Source organism: Haliotis rufescens, unplaced genomic scaffold, assembly GCF_023055435.1.
Source record: "Haliotis rufescens isolate VD_foot unplaced genomic scaffold, xgHalRufe1.0.p SCAF_1, whole genome shotgun sequence".
NCBI lineage: Eukaryota > Metazoa > Mollusca > Gastropoda > Lepetellida > Haliotidae > Haliotis > Haliotis rufescens.
In genome coordinates this window covers 82,771,084-82,786,190 of record NW_025963779.1, presented here as the reverse complement: position 1 = coordinate 82,786,190, position 15,107 = coordinate 82,771,084, and positions in this window count along the sequence as shown.

Sequence of the window (15,107 nt, the reverse complement as noted above, 5' to 3'; positions counted from 1 at the left end):
GCCCCAGGTCAACAACACCAGGCCAGGACCGCTTAATCAGAAACCAGGCTTGAAGACATCGAGTCCAAACTACCAATCAAATCGCTCTTCACTGGCGCCAGGCCACCGGAACTCCAATACTGACTAGAGATAATCTGCATGAAGCTGACCTGCATGCTCGGCGACCACGTGTTGTACCACCCTTAACAAACTGACACATTCTATCCAGACGCCAAAGCTATCTAGCGTAGTGGGAATCGCCGACGGTATCGGGTAATGTATTCAGATGTGTCAAGATTCACTCTAGCCATTCTGGATAGGCGTGGAAGTGTCCAGGTGGGGCGTCCTAACGAACGTCACCGTAAGGCATAATGACAGGTCGGGGGGAGGGGGAGGTGTCTGTAATATGTGGTGAGATTACTATGACTGCCAGAACGCCGATGCATATTGTAAGGGACACTTGACGACGATATTACTAAGACAACATACTGGCGCCAACAATTGTGCCGTGCCGATGGTCCATGTTTTATTGTTTTAAGACAATAACGCTCGTGCCCACTGTGCACGTTTCGTAACGGACTACCTCCAACAGCAACTAGAATGCAATGGCCAGCCATGAGTCCTGACCTTTCCCCCACAGAGCATGTCAGGGACATGAACGGTAGACTTTGTGCCGACGTCAAAAGCCAACGCTACGTTAACAGAACTGGGCCAGGCGCTGCAAGATGACTGTACAAGTCTCCCTCAAATTATTATTGTGAGATTGATTCAGACCCTGCCGTATAAACAAAATTTTACTAATCGTGAGGGCATGACCCATTAATGAGTCAACTCAAACGTTCATTTTCTTATAACACGACCCTGTCGTTTGTTTTGGCTGTTTGCTCCTTTACAACACACAGCCAACATTTTCTGTTGATGTCATGATGTCCCTGGTCATTTCTTTTTCTTATCCTTCAATTACTATCACTTGGAACCTCTGCGTATTTCTGTAACCATCTGTTATTTTCGAATATACCCTACGTATATATAAGGCCGTTATGTATAGCCAGCTGAAAGCTCTCGTCTACAGAAGGATTAACGTGCTTCAAGTTGTTCCGTTTTTATCTGTATTCTGTACATACTGTATAACTGGGGTATATATAAAAATGAGTTCAGGAAATTATATCACGTAAATTGTTTGAGGTAGATTCACATTTATTAGTCCATATGTATCGAAGTGTCACATGCACCCAGACAGTGGCGCCAAACAGGTAACACAAACACATCACTGTGCACAGACTTCATTATTTTCATCCAATTGATTGCGTTGAAATGGCAGTGGCCTCATAAGCTAGATATTACAATTCGTGCAGTCTTGGTGGCACCATTTCACTGTGTTTGTAGCGCTTTGGAGGTAAAGAAAGGGCAATTGCAACATAACGTCCATATCGGATTGTTCCAATATGTTGATGCTACTGGAAGGAAAGGGCATGGAAACGTATTGCAGTTGTAATGAGTCAATCAGTATCATGATCTTGCTTTTTTGTCAGATTGAATCCTGACAGAAAGTATATTACATGTGTATTCAATGTATATGCATTATTTTAGCGAGTTAATGTGATGTTTTAGCATATACATATTGCACGCATTTCAACATTGATATTTTGTCCCCAAAAAGCAATATCGTAAACTATGAATGTAAACATATTACATGAAATATATAAGAAGCAGTATGGGCATGGTGTTCATATGAGTTATTTTCAAACCACCAGTGTACAATCCTTTAGATGAGTGAATGAGCATGATTTTACGCCGCTTTTAGCCATATTCCAGCAATCTCTCGGCGGTGTAAACCAGAAATTGGCTTCACATATTGTACACATGTTCGGAGTGACAGGCTAAGGTTTTAACCATTTGGCTACCCCATCGACCACAAACCTGGAGGGTATGTACATTGTAAGAATGATGCACGTGTATAAACAAAATTGCACCTTTCACGCTTTACAGAGCTCTTATCAGATGGTGACTAACCTGACATATTGCAGACACCAGCTAAGGGCTTATTAGTAAACAATCGAATAGTCTGACCTTTTATCCCCGAAATAGACCGGCATGTTCCACAAAGGCCGGTTAAGTACAACGAGAAAGAACATTGTTGTCGAAACGTTAAAACATATCGAAAAAGAGCGAGTGAGTCCTGTTGGCAGACTGGTGCACGGACACGCTGAGTGATACAGGCATACCGTGCTCCGTCTGCTCTGTACTTTAACATTGTCTGTCCACAAAGAGCCAGGCTGGAAAATCTTTATACAAATCTCTCACAGACTGGTTGCAATTAAACGTTTTGAGCTGGGGTCTAGAGCTTGTCACGCCACTGCGTTGAGGGAATGGCGTAAAATATTGACGTAAATAGTAAGGTAATCGTAATGTACTTAATAGGGTGCGTTGAGCTGAAATAGAGGTATGCTCAGCTTGCTATAGCATGGTCAGATGTTTAAACGTGGCTATAGTTTACGATCTCAGTCATAGCGCTTCTCCGAAATGTTTATGAACGTGTATGAATTGGGAACTCAACAGTTAAATCTGAAATAACCCACCAAGGGTGCAACACAGCTTCATATCTGAATAGGCATTATAATAAAGATGGCATATTTAATGAAAATGCACGTTTTGTTTTTGTATTGTGCTTAATTCAATAAAGGGATATCATGATTGGTGTACAATGTCGTCAAACAAACACAAACATTCGGCCATATTTGCTCTTGTAACGATACATTAACTGTAATACTTCGTTCCGGCGAGAAAATCAATTACATGTACGTTAATGGCTGACTGGCAGAATGAAAAATGGAGAAAATATACGAGTGGTTGAATCATGAGTTTCTGGCGCAGTTAGTCAGTGTATATATTCACAGACCCATATTCAGTGTTGCCTGGGTCTGATTAAAAGTCATGTAATGCTGGTCGACCCGGAAAGACATAACACAGAGACATCACTTTACTTATTCAGAGTCTCTCCTTTCCTAATGCCAGAAACGTACCGTGTCTCCCTGGACATACAAGCTCCCACATGATTCCTTAATTACAACGGCGAATGTAATTATCAAAACAACGAGTGTAATTAATATGTGCATTGATTAGGAAGCTGTGGCAAGTGCAACAGCTGTAATAACCCATTAAACGTTTACTTTCATCATTAGGCGGAACATCGCTTATCAAAATAACGCCCCCAGCAACCATGTTTGAACATATGTTCTTTCAGTGAAGGCACTGTAGCGATTTCAATGGTGTGTGCATTGTATACAAAATGTCTGAATTTTATAACTGAATTAGTAGACTAATGAAGATGAAAATGGTCGATTTAATCAAGGCCATCATGATAACAATTCCGTTGTCTCTTTATGATATTGTCACAGTTTACACGTGATGTGATCATGATGCATATTGTCCTGTGAGGCTTAGGTTTATGTCAACAATTTGCATTCATGGAACTATACGAATACCAGTCAGATGTTTCGGATCAGGTCAGCTTAACCTTAAACTGAGGTACAATACTAGCTGGAGCAAGTCTGAGATAATAGTGGTGCTGCGGTAAAACATGTTCAGTTATTTCGAATAATCACCTTAAACTTTATAGTAGCTACATTGTTTCATACTTGTGGTACTCATTATTGCAGGATTGTAGGGGAGATTGGGACCGGGTACAACTGGTCTGCTCTATTGGTATACGATATAACAGTTTTGCCCGGGACGTGTAAGGAAGAAATCTGCCAAAACGATGCCTCAGTACTATCATCTTTTGACTTGACTCTAAAACCGGAAGACATCTCCATTCCCCTTTAGTCCTGGTTTCCAAAGCTCCATACAAATCCGTACAAAGAGAGATATATTGCTGGGTCCAGCAAATGTACCACAAAGTCCCTGCTTCAAAAATAAACCATAATCCTTAATGCAATCATGGAAAGATTTTCATTTTATTCATAGAAAGTATTTGAGAGAAGTCTACATTTCACAACTGAGCATGTTCTTTCTACAACGATTTTAAAGATCGTCATACGATTCTTGCTCAAACGATGTTTGATCAAGATATAAACATTCAAGACCTTAGTAAAGTTTTCAAAACCTTTTATGCTTGACATGTGGAGGGCATTCCAACAAGTGACAAAATACATGTATGCTCCCGTAGTATTCAGGTGAACAATAGATTTTCCGACAAATCCCTCTCTCAAAGATTAACTATAGTCCCTACACAATCAAAGAAGGGTTTTCTTCACATCCGCAGAAAGTATTGGGAGAAGGAATTTAATACCATATGAATTCGCAAAAACTCAAAGGATTTGCTTGAAATTCTGTGATCTCAGAAAAGAACCAAATAAAGTTCAATTCTGTCACATTTGATTGTTCAACAAGGAAAAACCTCATCCCTTGATCCATGGGACATATGTTCCTAAACGTGGTGACCATACATGAAGATAAAATTACATATCTATCTTCAGAGTTTCATGACAATTTGCCAAAAAATAAAGCAAATATCATCTGAATTTTACTGAGAAAACAATATGTGAAGTGATGGACTTCCTCATTGACAACATCTATGTGCATTTTGGAAGAAGTTGACATCTCCATGGGCACCAATTGTGCCTTTCTGCATAGGAATCGAACTATCTGCTCGGATTGGAAAAGTCAAAACAAGGCAATTTGGCTAAGAAGTTTAACGTGAGCCTAAGGTATATTTGATGATCTGATATCGTTCAATAACAGTCAAATAGTCAAATTCCGCTGATTTACCCACCTGCACTAGAAACAAAGGAGACCAGTGAGACCTCCTTGTCTTTTTCATGTTAAGGTCTATGTATAAAGATTCAAAGTGACAAACACATATCCACAAGATTGTATGACAAAAAGGACGACTTCAACTATCTAATAACTTTTCTCGAGGTATATTCCAGCAGCACTAGCCTTTGGTGTCTACATTTCACTTATTTATAGATGCAATCGAGCACGTTCTTTCTACGAAAATATAAGAGTCATACAACTCTTGCTCAAAGGTCGTATGATCAAGGTTACAACATCCAAGCCATGAAATATTTCAAACAGTTTTAACATATGTTCCCGTGTTTTTGTTTCAGGTGAACAATTGACTTGCCTTTGTATGTGTGACAGGTGCCACCAGGAAGGCAGAATAAGCTCACCTTTTCGCGAACACCTGGTGTCATCACTTTTTTAATGTGATTCATAAACACAAGCTTATATAATAAAGTCGGAATCGTACAATGGACTGCTTTTAGCAGAGACTTCTTATGATTATGGAAAGGGTTTTGATGCTTTCATTTACAAAGTTGAAAGTTATTCAGCAACAATATATTTTACTGCTATATAACTGGAATATTGCTGAGTGTGGCGTTGCACAAGAAACAAACGTACAAACATGAATGGAATTACAGTGAAATTATATTGACCTGCTTATTTTCTCAGTTTACTATTAAAGTTTTCTGTCCTGTTTGTTATGTTTCTGCATACGGATATAGACACATGGTTGTTACAAGCGGGAGGTTACTTTCATTATATACTAGTATTCTGACAATCATGTTTAGTTTAGCACATGAAAAGGTGTACGTTTTTGTTATATGTGGGTGTGAATTCTGTTCTCATGTATTCCGATCTATATGTATTATCACATTAACATATACACGTAGGTTTAACATGTAGGAGAGAACGTCTGTTCTTCTATATACTGACCAATCAGCACTATGTAGACAACCAGGAGAAAAAAACAATATTTTATTTTACGGCTTGTCACATCTCTATGCAGTTTTAACTTAACGGCTTTCGGGATTCATTCGTTGTATTCTGAACCATTCATTTATACGTAACATACATGCCGATAATTTCTGATACTGAAATGCATTCTGATAATTGATATTTTACAAATTATCAAAGTATCACGAATGTTTCAATGTTCTGAAGTGCTTCTGCGAACTTGTATTTTACAGAGCGTCAACTACAAACACAAAGTAACCTCCTGTTTGTGTTTTTTCTATTTTTTGAAAAGTGATTTGTCTTCACAAACGTTTTTTCGGTCGGTTTTAATTATAACTTTTTCCTCCAGTTTAGACTTTTGTTAACATTTAGTGGAAAAAAACGTTTTTTAGCTTTTAACATTAATTTAGTTTAAAATTAGAATCATTATAAAATAATTAACACATTTTCAATGCAGTTTGATATAAATTGCAACTGTCATTTACTTAACACAAAAATCACTGGCTTACTCAAAGTCAAGGAAGTGCACTACATGTACCAGTTAAGCTTTCACCACATGCCTACAAATCAGTGCTGTTTTATATAAAACAGCCAAGGAAACACGTTCGTCCACGGTTTACCAAGATTGTTAACATGATCATTTCCTTGTGAAGATAAAGGGTATCTGCAAAGGATCTGTTGTTTAATCTTTATTACGAAGCCTGGGTAGTGTTATATGTGCTGTGTTATATGTACGTTATACATTCAACTCACGTTATTTAAACTGCCAAACCACAGTCATTACTCAGACCCTCTAGACAGATTCACCTCCAGTGCATATGGTCCGCAAAGATAATAAACACAACAAAGTCTTCAGAACAGACGCTCAACACACGAGGCCAGGGCAAAAGGGTTAATATCTTATTTATGGTAATCTGTTTTCTGTGATTACACTATTTCATATTATCCCGTTCCTGACAAAGAAACTGATCCATGGACTGACTGATACATAATAATGTTGCCATAGTCTCCAGAATCATGCCATCTTCTACTCTGGTTAATAGCTTTCAGAGCTTCATTTGTTGTGAAGCTTAATTCACCAAAGCTTGACGGAGATGAAATGATGGCAATGCATCGTTTTACAATTAATGATAGAACGTGTTAAAATGAACTTAATTCCTTCACAAAAATTCACATCCAAATTACCTGTTAATGAACCAGTCATGACCCCCAAATTACACTCTAAACCATATTTATATTCAACGAATAGAAATAATTATCTGGTAATAGGTTTGCATTATGTATTTGCTATTAATATCATTTGAAAAAACCCGTACACAGGAACATCTATTTCCATTTCATATATAAAAGAAGCTGACTTGCAGCAATTACTTACAATTCTATAAAACCATACATAGTAAGGCCCAACAGACTCCTCGTGCAGACAAAGCTGTCTCCATAAGGACCTGAGGTTGCTGTGAGAATTAACTGATATACTATGGACCCCAATATAGAATACCTGACAAAACCGATTTCGGTATGTCATATACTCGTCTAGGGGTAGCTAAGTCATCTAAGTAGCCGCAACAACATGATTACATTTTCTCCTTTGCCTAACTTTGGTTGCTGATGGCAGATAGCACGTGTTTAAAACGGCTATAAATATTGTCGCTATTCTAAAATATGCCATACAGATTACTTTGAGTATATTTTTTATTTTTAGATGACATTCTTTCAAATTCCATAAATTCTTTTCGTTGCTGAATGGCTGTAAAAAACAATGCGTTTATGGGTGTGGTTGCAAACAAATGGAAAAAGGTGTGCACCTTTACTCTCCCTTCTCAAACACTTTTCTCTCTTATAGTGGGGACATATACACTCGGGGTGAATGGCACCTTCCTTCTTTGCGCAGCTGAAGCATCTCGTTGATCTCCATTGAATCCACTTTAATTCTTTGCCTGCTGGAGCAGCTTTGGAACAAGTTGAAAGTCCATCAATTCCTGAAATTTTTCTCCCCAACGGAGATCAGCTGCTTCTCCCAATGATAGTTATGTCTGGGACACTCCTCCATGAAAGGCGGGTAGCCTGACGGAAGATGTCTGATGTGTATTTTAAGTCATCTGCCAGGACGTCAAGCTGACATTTTCCCATAATTTAATATAAAATCCGTGTGTTTGCGTATCCCCACTGTTGATTATTTTGGGTTCTTTCCACAATTAGTTTTAGTACATTAACCAATGTCAGTTTTAATGTCACTGATACTTCTCATAAGATAATCACCATCTGCAGCGTCATGCACTCATCCCTATTTCTGAACTCACCTATGATATTAATGCCAAAGATTGCATAAGGATTGCAGCTATATATCCAGGGTCTCAAGGCAAAGAGATTCAGAATTGGTTGTTGGTTGGTTGGTTTGTTGTTTAACGCCGCACTCAGCAATATTCCAGCTATATGACGGCGGTCTGAAAATAATCGAGTCTGGACCAGACAATCCAGTGATTAATATCATGAGCATCGATCCACGCAATGAGGATGGATGACATGTATCAACCAAGTCAGCGAGCCTGACCACCCGATCCCGTTAGTCGCCTTTTACGGCAAGCATGGGTTGCTGAAGACCGATTCTACCCCGGTGTCTTCACGGGCCAGATTCAGAATTGTTTCTAAATCTTTATTATGTACATATTACTCTGTACTCGAACCAGAGAAATACATTTTTGAGTTTTCCAAATACACATCTTTTAGCCATGTTATGTAAATTCCGATGTCTGAGCCATAAACTCAGTATGCAGAAGTTTCGTCATAAAGAAAATTGATTAACTTCAGTGGAATATATGTAATCATGATACATTTTAAGATGTATATTTATCTTTTCCTTTCAGACATCCCTTGTTACTATAGCATGTATCCATCACGAATGTTAAGCATATAAACAATATTGCAGTATGGAAATCTGCCTGTTTTATGTAACTTAAATATCATATTCAGACAGTATAACATTTGCCCCAGCTGTTCATGTTCAAAGGCTTTGTCTTATTTTTTTATCTCTTGTCTATGTGGTCTGTGTACTGCATTGGCTTCTTCTTCTTCACGGAGTCACGTATTGAAGGGAGCTGAGTTGTCTATATTTCACTGACGCTCGAGTTCAGTGCGTGTACGTTCAATTTTCAAAAGTACAAGCTCATAGCAAAGCAATTGGCCGCGTGCTCGCCAGCTCGTATGCAAGGAAGACAACTACAAAAGGCATATTCAACACATTTAGTTTGGACATTTACAATGTATTTACATGTAGTTTCGTTTTTAGCACTTTGGCATGGATGTAGTTTCCCAGAAGGTATTATGTTTACATTCGAAACAAAAACATATAATTACAAAAAATGAAAGAATAGGATGCGGCGACATGTGTAGGAAATATATTGATGCAATTGTGGCGCGAGAAATGTTTTTTGTCATATTCAGTGTATATACAACTTCCGCACCCAAAGAAAGAGAGCTGCGGATACAAGCTTAGAGTTTGACTGTCCCTTTCCCTTCTGTTGATAGCGATCGCACATACCCCGCAGGCTCATAGGTATCAATGATATGTACACTAATGCCGTAAAAGCTGGTGTTTAAAACGCTTGAATATTCGCGCAATCAGGATGACGCGCGTGCCACTTTCCTCTACACCTTGGATGACATGCACTCAAATACTGTGATTTTTCTCCGGAGAGTTATTCAGCAGGAATCCAACTGCGGTGGACAGGGATTTGTGACATGCAATTGAGCTGGTACAAAGAGATGTGAAACAAAAAGATGTGGGTGTTTCAAAGCTCGTTTGATGTGCAATTCAAGATGTCACACCGGCCTTTCTTGCTCCAACAAGAACTCATGTTGTTGATGACTTTTGAAGATGCGATTCATGTTCTTTGCTAATTAGATACAGTATGGCAAATACAATGTCAAAGTGTTGCATTTAACTCTTTGTTTTTCATGTTTACTGTGATTGAATAAACACAATCAGTAAAATAAGTTGGAGTGTGAATTCTCGTCACTTATTTATTCACTTTTAGTTATTAGGTATCAAGTCTGAGGCAAACTGAATCAGTTATCATACATAGTACCTGAAACACACACACACACACACACACACACACACACACACACACACACACACACACACACACACACACACACACACAGGACAGACACACACACACACACACACACACATAGACCTCTTCCCATTGCATGGTTTTTGATACCTATACCCTTCGTGATTCTTGTGGTATGAGGTAGCTGTTCGTATCAGACTGAGCAACAAGGTTGACATTAGCCAAGGTACCCCGACGGTTCTCTCGTTGTCCATTGTCACCAATGTATCTGGTCCAGACTCGATTATTTACAGGATGTCGTCATATGGCTGGAATGTTAAGATTGAGGCATTAAACAATAAACATATTAAAACCATTATGTTTTACGCTATTCATACTCGTAGCTCTATCACAGTAAAAGTGGAAACAGAATGAAAGTGTATAACCTTTGTGTGGGAAAACTATGAACACCTGTCCTGTCCAGAAACCAAATGGTCAATTGTCTGGCACTTTGACCATTCTTACAAGACAAGGATCCTGAAACATGCATTTTCTGGTGATATTTAAGACATATATGCAAATACACAGCAAAGTAAATATACATGTAAAAGAGGCGTTAGACTGAACCCATGTAAAGCGTATGCACTTTACAGTTGATCAATAGTTGGCTGTACTGAATGAATCGCCGGAGCCAAAATGTTTCTGACAAGACTTCCCGACATGATCCTCCTAATTGTACTCATTTGAGCTGTAATAGTGGTGGAACGAAGATCAGTTATATGAATTATAGTATCTATCAGACAAAAATGCGCAGCATGTACAATAAAGACAGCATTGTTCCATTAATGTCCTATTTCTGACTGTCATCTCAGCACTCAGTTCCTTCCTCTGATGGTTAAATATGTCATTAACCCTAAATGTCCCTTTAATGAACATATCTGCGTAATAAAGTGTATGGTAAAATTATAACTTTGACCCATGCCTTTGTTAACGGCCGTACATCCCAGCGTTGATTCTAAGCCATCGTTTCATGTGGAATGAACACAAAGAGGGCCAAAAAAGAATAATCAGAGGGTCCGGGGTTATTATTGTGCGTGGGGTGCAGTGTTGGGGGAGGGGGTCATATAGCATGGATCCGCACCACTCACATCCATCTTTCCAAATGTTGCTTTATAGGTGTGTTCATCGGTGTAGTTTCCTTTGTATTCCTTCAATATTGCTCAAGAAGAATAACGTAAATCGGTGTGAACAGCACGTATGGGGACACATGCGTTATCTACAATGTTTGCCTGTAAGCATTTCTACCAATTCGTTTTTGGACAGATTCTGAAACTGACTGCAAACAATTAGTAGGATTCATGTTAATAAAAGCAGAAAGTCCATTTCTATAATCATAAGAAAGCTCTCCAAAAGAGAACTCTCTAAAAACCAATTCCGATTTTATCATAAAGCGACCGCCTCAGTGGTCTGATGGTAGAGCGTCCGCCCGGAGAGCGGAAGGTTCGGGGTTCGATCCCCAACCGCGTCATACAAAAAGACGTTAAAAGATGGTACTTGTTGTTACCCTGTCTGGCGCTCGGCATTAAGGGGCTAAAACAAGGACTGGTGGGCTCGGAGTCAGTATACTGTGTCCGAGTGGGGTATTCATGTTAAACTGCGGCATGGTATCTCAGTGTGCTAGCACTATAAATCGGCATCAGTCCGGACTGGTACAATCAGCTACGCACACACACACACACACACACGTGCATGCACGTCGCTATATAAGTGCAATTCACCATTTCACCTCACCTCATTAAACATGCACCCCTATCAAGTAGTGATGATACAAGGTGTTCGCAAAGAGGAGAGGGTATCCTACCCCACCGGTGGCCCCCGCCACAATCACATGAAGATGCAAATCAAAGGATGCAGAAGAATGATGTCAGGTTGTCCTCCACTTAAGGTAAATGCATGCACAGAGCTGACTCTGAGACAGCTTCCTCGTGTGTAGTGTTTGTTCAAGCCAATGGTGAAACAATTGGTTCTCCCTACCTGTACCCAAGCAACGATGTAATGAGATAAATTCAAGAAACCAAAAAGAAAATGATACCACTATGGCTAGATAGCAACACTCAATGTGCTCCAGAAATGAGTGAGTATTAGAACATTTGAGTGAACTAACTGGGGACGAAGATATGGTCTTCAATGGCAACAGGATTGTTATTCTTACGAGGCTCGTCAAACTAGAAATGATTAACGCGAGTTTTTCTTGTTACTGGTTGCAAAACAGATCATCGCGGATTATTTTCAGGCCTTCACAAAAAAGCATCCACTGGACGCATGTTTAATAGCCACCGGAGAACTCAACATACGCGCAAGTTTCAACAGTTGATGCTGTGGCTTGGTAATTTAATTTGACGTTTACTTGAGCTAAGATGTTGTGACAATGAAAAAACTAAAACTCTACCTGCAAAAGGTTTTCTAATTGGTTGTATTAAATATAAGATTTCACACACACCCATATACACAAATGCATATGCGTTTTATGCTGAAAGCTTAAGGTCATTTTGAAGCTGGTGCGTTTTGCAATTTATCGTCTCTTTTAAGCCGTTATAGTCATGTCATGTTATTGAATATATTCCTCACTCCAACGGAACACGCACTTACTACATCAATGTTGTGTGAAAACATGGTGACAATTACTGTCCATCACGAAGACGTTCAGCAGGTCTGGTGATCACAACATCACTTTCCCCTGGATACACACAAAGGCTTCTTGTGCTGGTCTTGATTTTCGTAATTGTGCATACAGTTGTAATCTGACACGTTCAAAAAGGTAATAATCAACAGATTATCGTAATGGCAGCAGTTTCTGAAGTTTCTGGGTTTTTTTGTTTGACGTTTTACGCCGCATTCACCAATATTCCAGCTATATGATGGCGGTCTGTAAATAATCGAGTCTTGACCAGAAAATAAAGTGATTGATATCATGAGCATCGATCCACGCAATTTTGATCGATGACATGCTTCAACCAAGCCAGCGAGCCTGACCACCCGATCCCGTTAGTAGCCTCTTACGACAAGCATAGTCGCCTTTTACGTATGAGGTAAAGAATTTTGCTATATTCATGTTTACTGAAAGATTAGCTTAACATGTATTTTTGTACCACCCGTTCAGCGCCGTCGGTGGTGTCGGTAACCGTCTATTCTTCAGAAACAACTGGACCAGTATCATAAATGATGTTCCCTGAACCGAATCCGATTTTCAACATGGCCGTCGACCGTGATCTTTAATCCCTCAAGATGGGCTCTAATCTCTTTAACACCATCTCTTCCTCTGAAAACACTGGACCGGTGATGCTGAAGCTTCACATACTAGTTCAAAACTAGTTTTCAACCTTTCGAGTCCGATTTTCTAAATGGCCGCCACGGACTCTTTGTTGACGTCACTAGCCATTTCTGTTCAAAATATACTAAGTTCGGTACATGTATTAGTTGTGGGGCTCAACGTGTGTTCCTGTCATTGCGATATTCAATTCTGTTACCTTGCTTTGATATTTGCACTTGGTTCATACTGGAAGCTCTAACTTCATTTGGCCAAAACTCGGCCATTCTCGTTCATATTGTCATGATATTTGGTACTTGACTGTGCAGTTGGTAGTGGGTTTCAACACGTATGTTCTGTCTTTCGCGATATGTTAAATTGCGACCTTAATTTGACCTTAGTACTGTGAATAGTATGCTCTAAAATCCTTTAAAACTGCATTTCATTGCACTGTTAACATCATCTCCACAGAAACCACTCGGAAACCAATGACGAGCACCAAGCAGAGTGAAACAGGTGCCATCTTTTTACGCCTTTTTGCATGGATCGAACCACCGACCTTTCATTCTCCAGGCAGACGCTGTATCCACTTGACCACGGTCTGCCAGATTGAGGGAGCTGAACTTTTTGGAGCAAGTTTCTCCTCATGGTGACATCATATTTTGTTCAATTTGCTTGATTTTGGTTTCTAGTATTTATGCAGAAAATACTGACAGCAATTCCTCTTCAGTGGCTGACTATGGGTTTGTTTTAAAACTGTTGCCTACAAATCAGGGCGAGCTACAGTTCAGTGATTTATTTGGCAACTAATTGGCAAGTTATACGTTTGAACATATAACAATTTATGTGTCATTTGACATGGTAATATATAAAAATAATAGCATATCATTCCCATATCTGTCAGGTAAGAGATTTTAATGTATTCCTTGTGCCGTGGTACAAAGCATTGCGTCAAAGATAGTTCTCTAACTTCAAGAATATTTTGAATATATCTCAACATTTCACATTTGCCATCTGTGATAGAGACTGCCCATTGCGTTCACTTTGAAAATATTTATTAAGCAACGTGTATTTGTTCGATATGAGTGAAGCCTGTGAAAGACAAAATCAAAGAATTTTAGCTATTCCTATTTCATATCTGTTTATCAAACAAACACTTCGTTCAGAAATACATCAGAGGTTCTGTGCATTAATTCTACTTGCTTCCCATGCCATACACGTTACAGCTACAGAAATCAATATCACTCAAATCATAACCTTATTAGTGACTGTATAAGGAATCAGAAGATCATGGAGAATTTGCTCGAGTTTTCTCACTGTGTCCTTGTCATGGTGTAAGATACGAATTGCCCAGTGTTGCATGCATAAGCTGCACTATCTATCGCATTCCGTTTTACTACCGATAGTTAATTAGAGATACTCCATTCATGCAATAAACTGAGTGTATTCCCATGAGATGAAAAGAGGAATACGTGAATAGTTAGAAAGGTTACACTGACCCTTCATATTACCCTATTTATGACAGCATTACACCTTCATTCAAATGACATTCTACCACGATATTCCTCCCTTACACTATACACCAGGATTTGCCACTAGATGATCAATGCATGTCAGGCAGGTCGATATATGTGAGGATATAGCTTTCCAGTATTTTTTGTTGTTACCAATCCGTTTATGTTTCTTCGCATGGTCAACATTGTAAACTGTTTCTCTGGCACCGGTGCGTGATTTTCTTTGTAAATAGTTGCGTCCCTAAGGTGCACCAGAAACCCACAAGTGGAATCGTAGACTGTAGTCCAAGATTCGTCCTCATAAAATTTCTAGGTTTGGAAGCACCATATTCTTTGCTCCTGGGTTTCGTCGTAAACGTCAAAAATCTTCATTAATTCGGGATGACCATGATATAACTCAAATACTGTTAAAAGCTGCAATCGATCATCATGTGAAATCATATATACATTGGCGTTATTAGATGCACTAGTAGCTGCAAATTAGGAGATAAACCTGCTGTTTTTCATTTA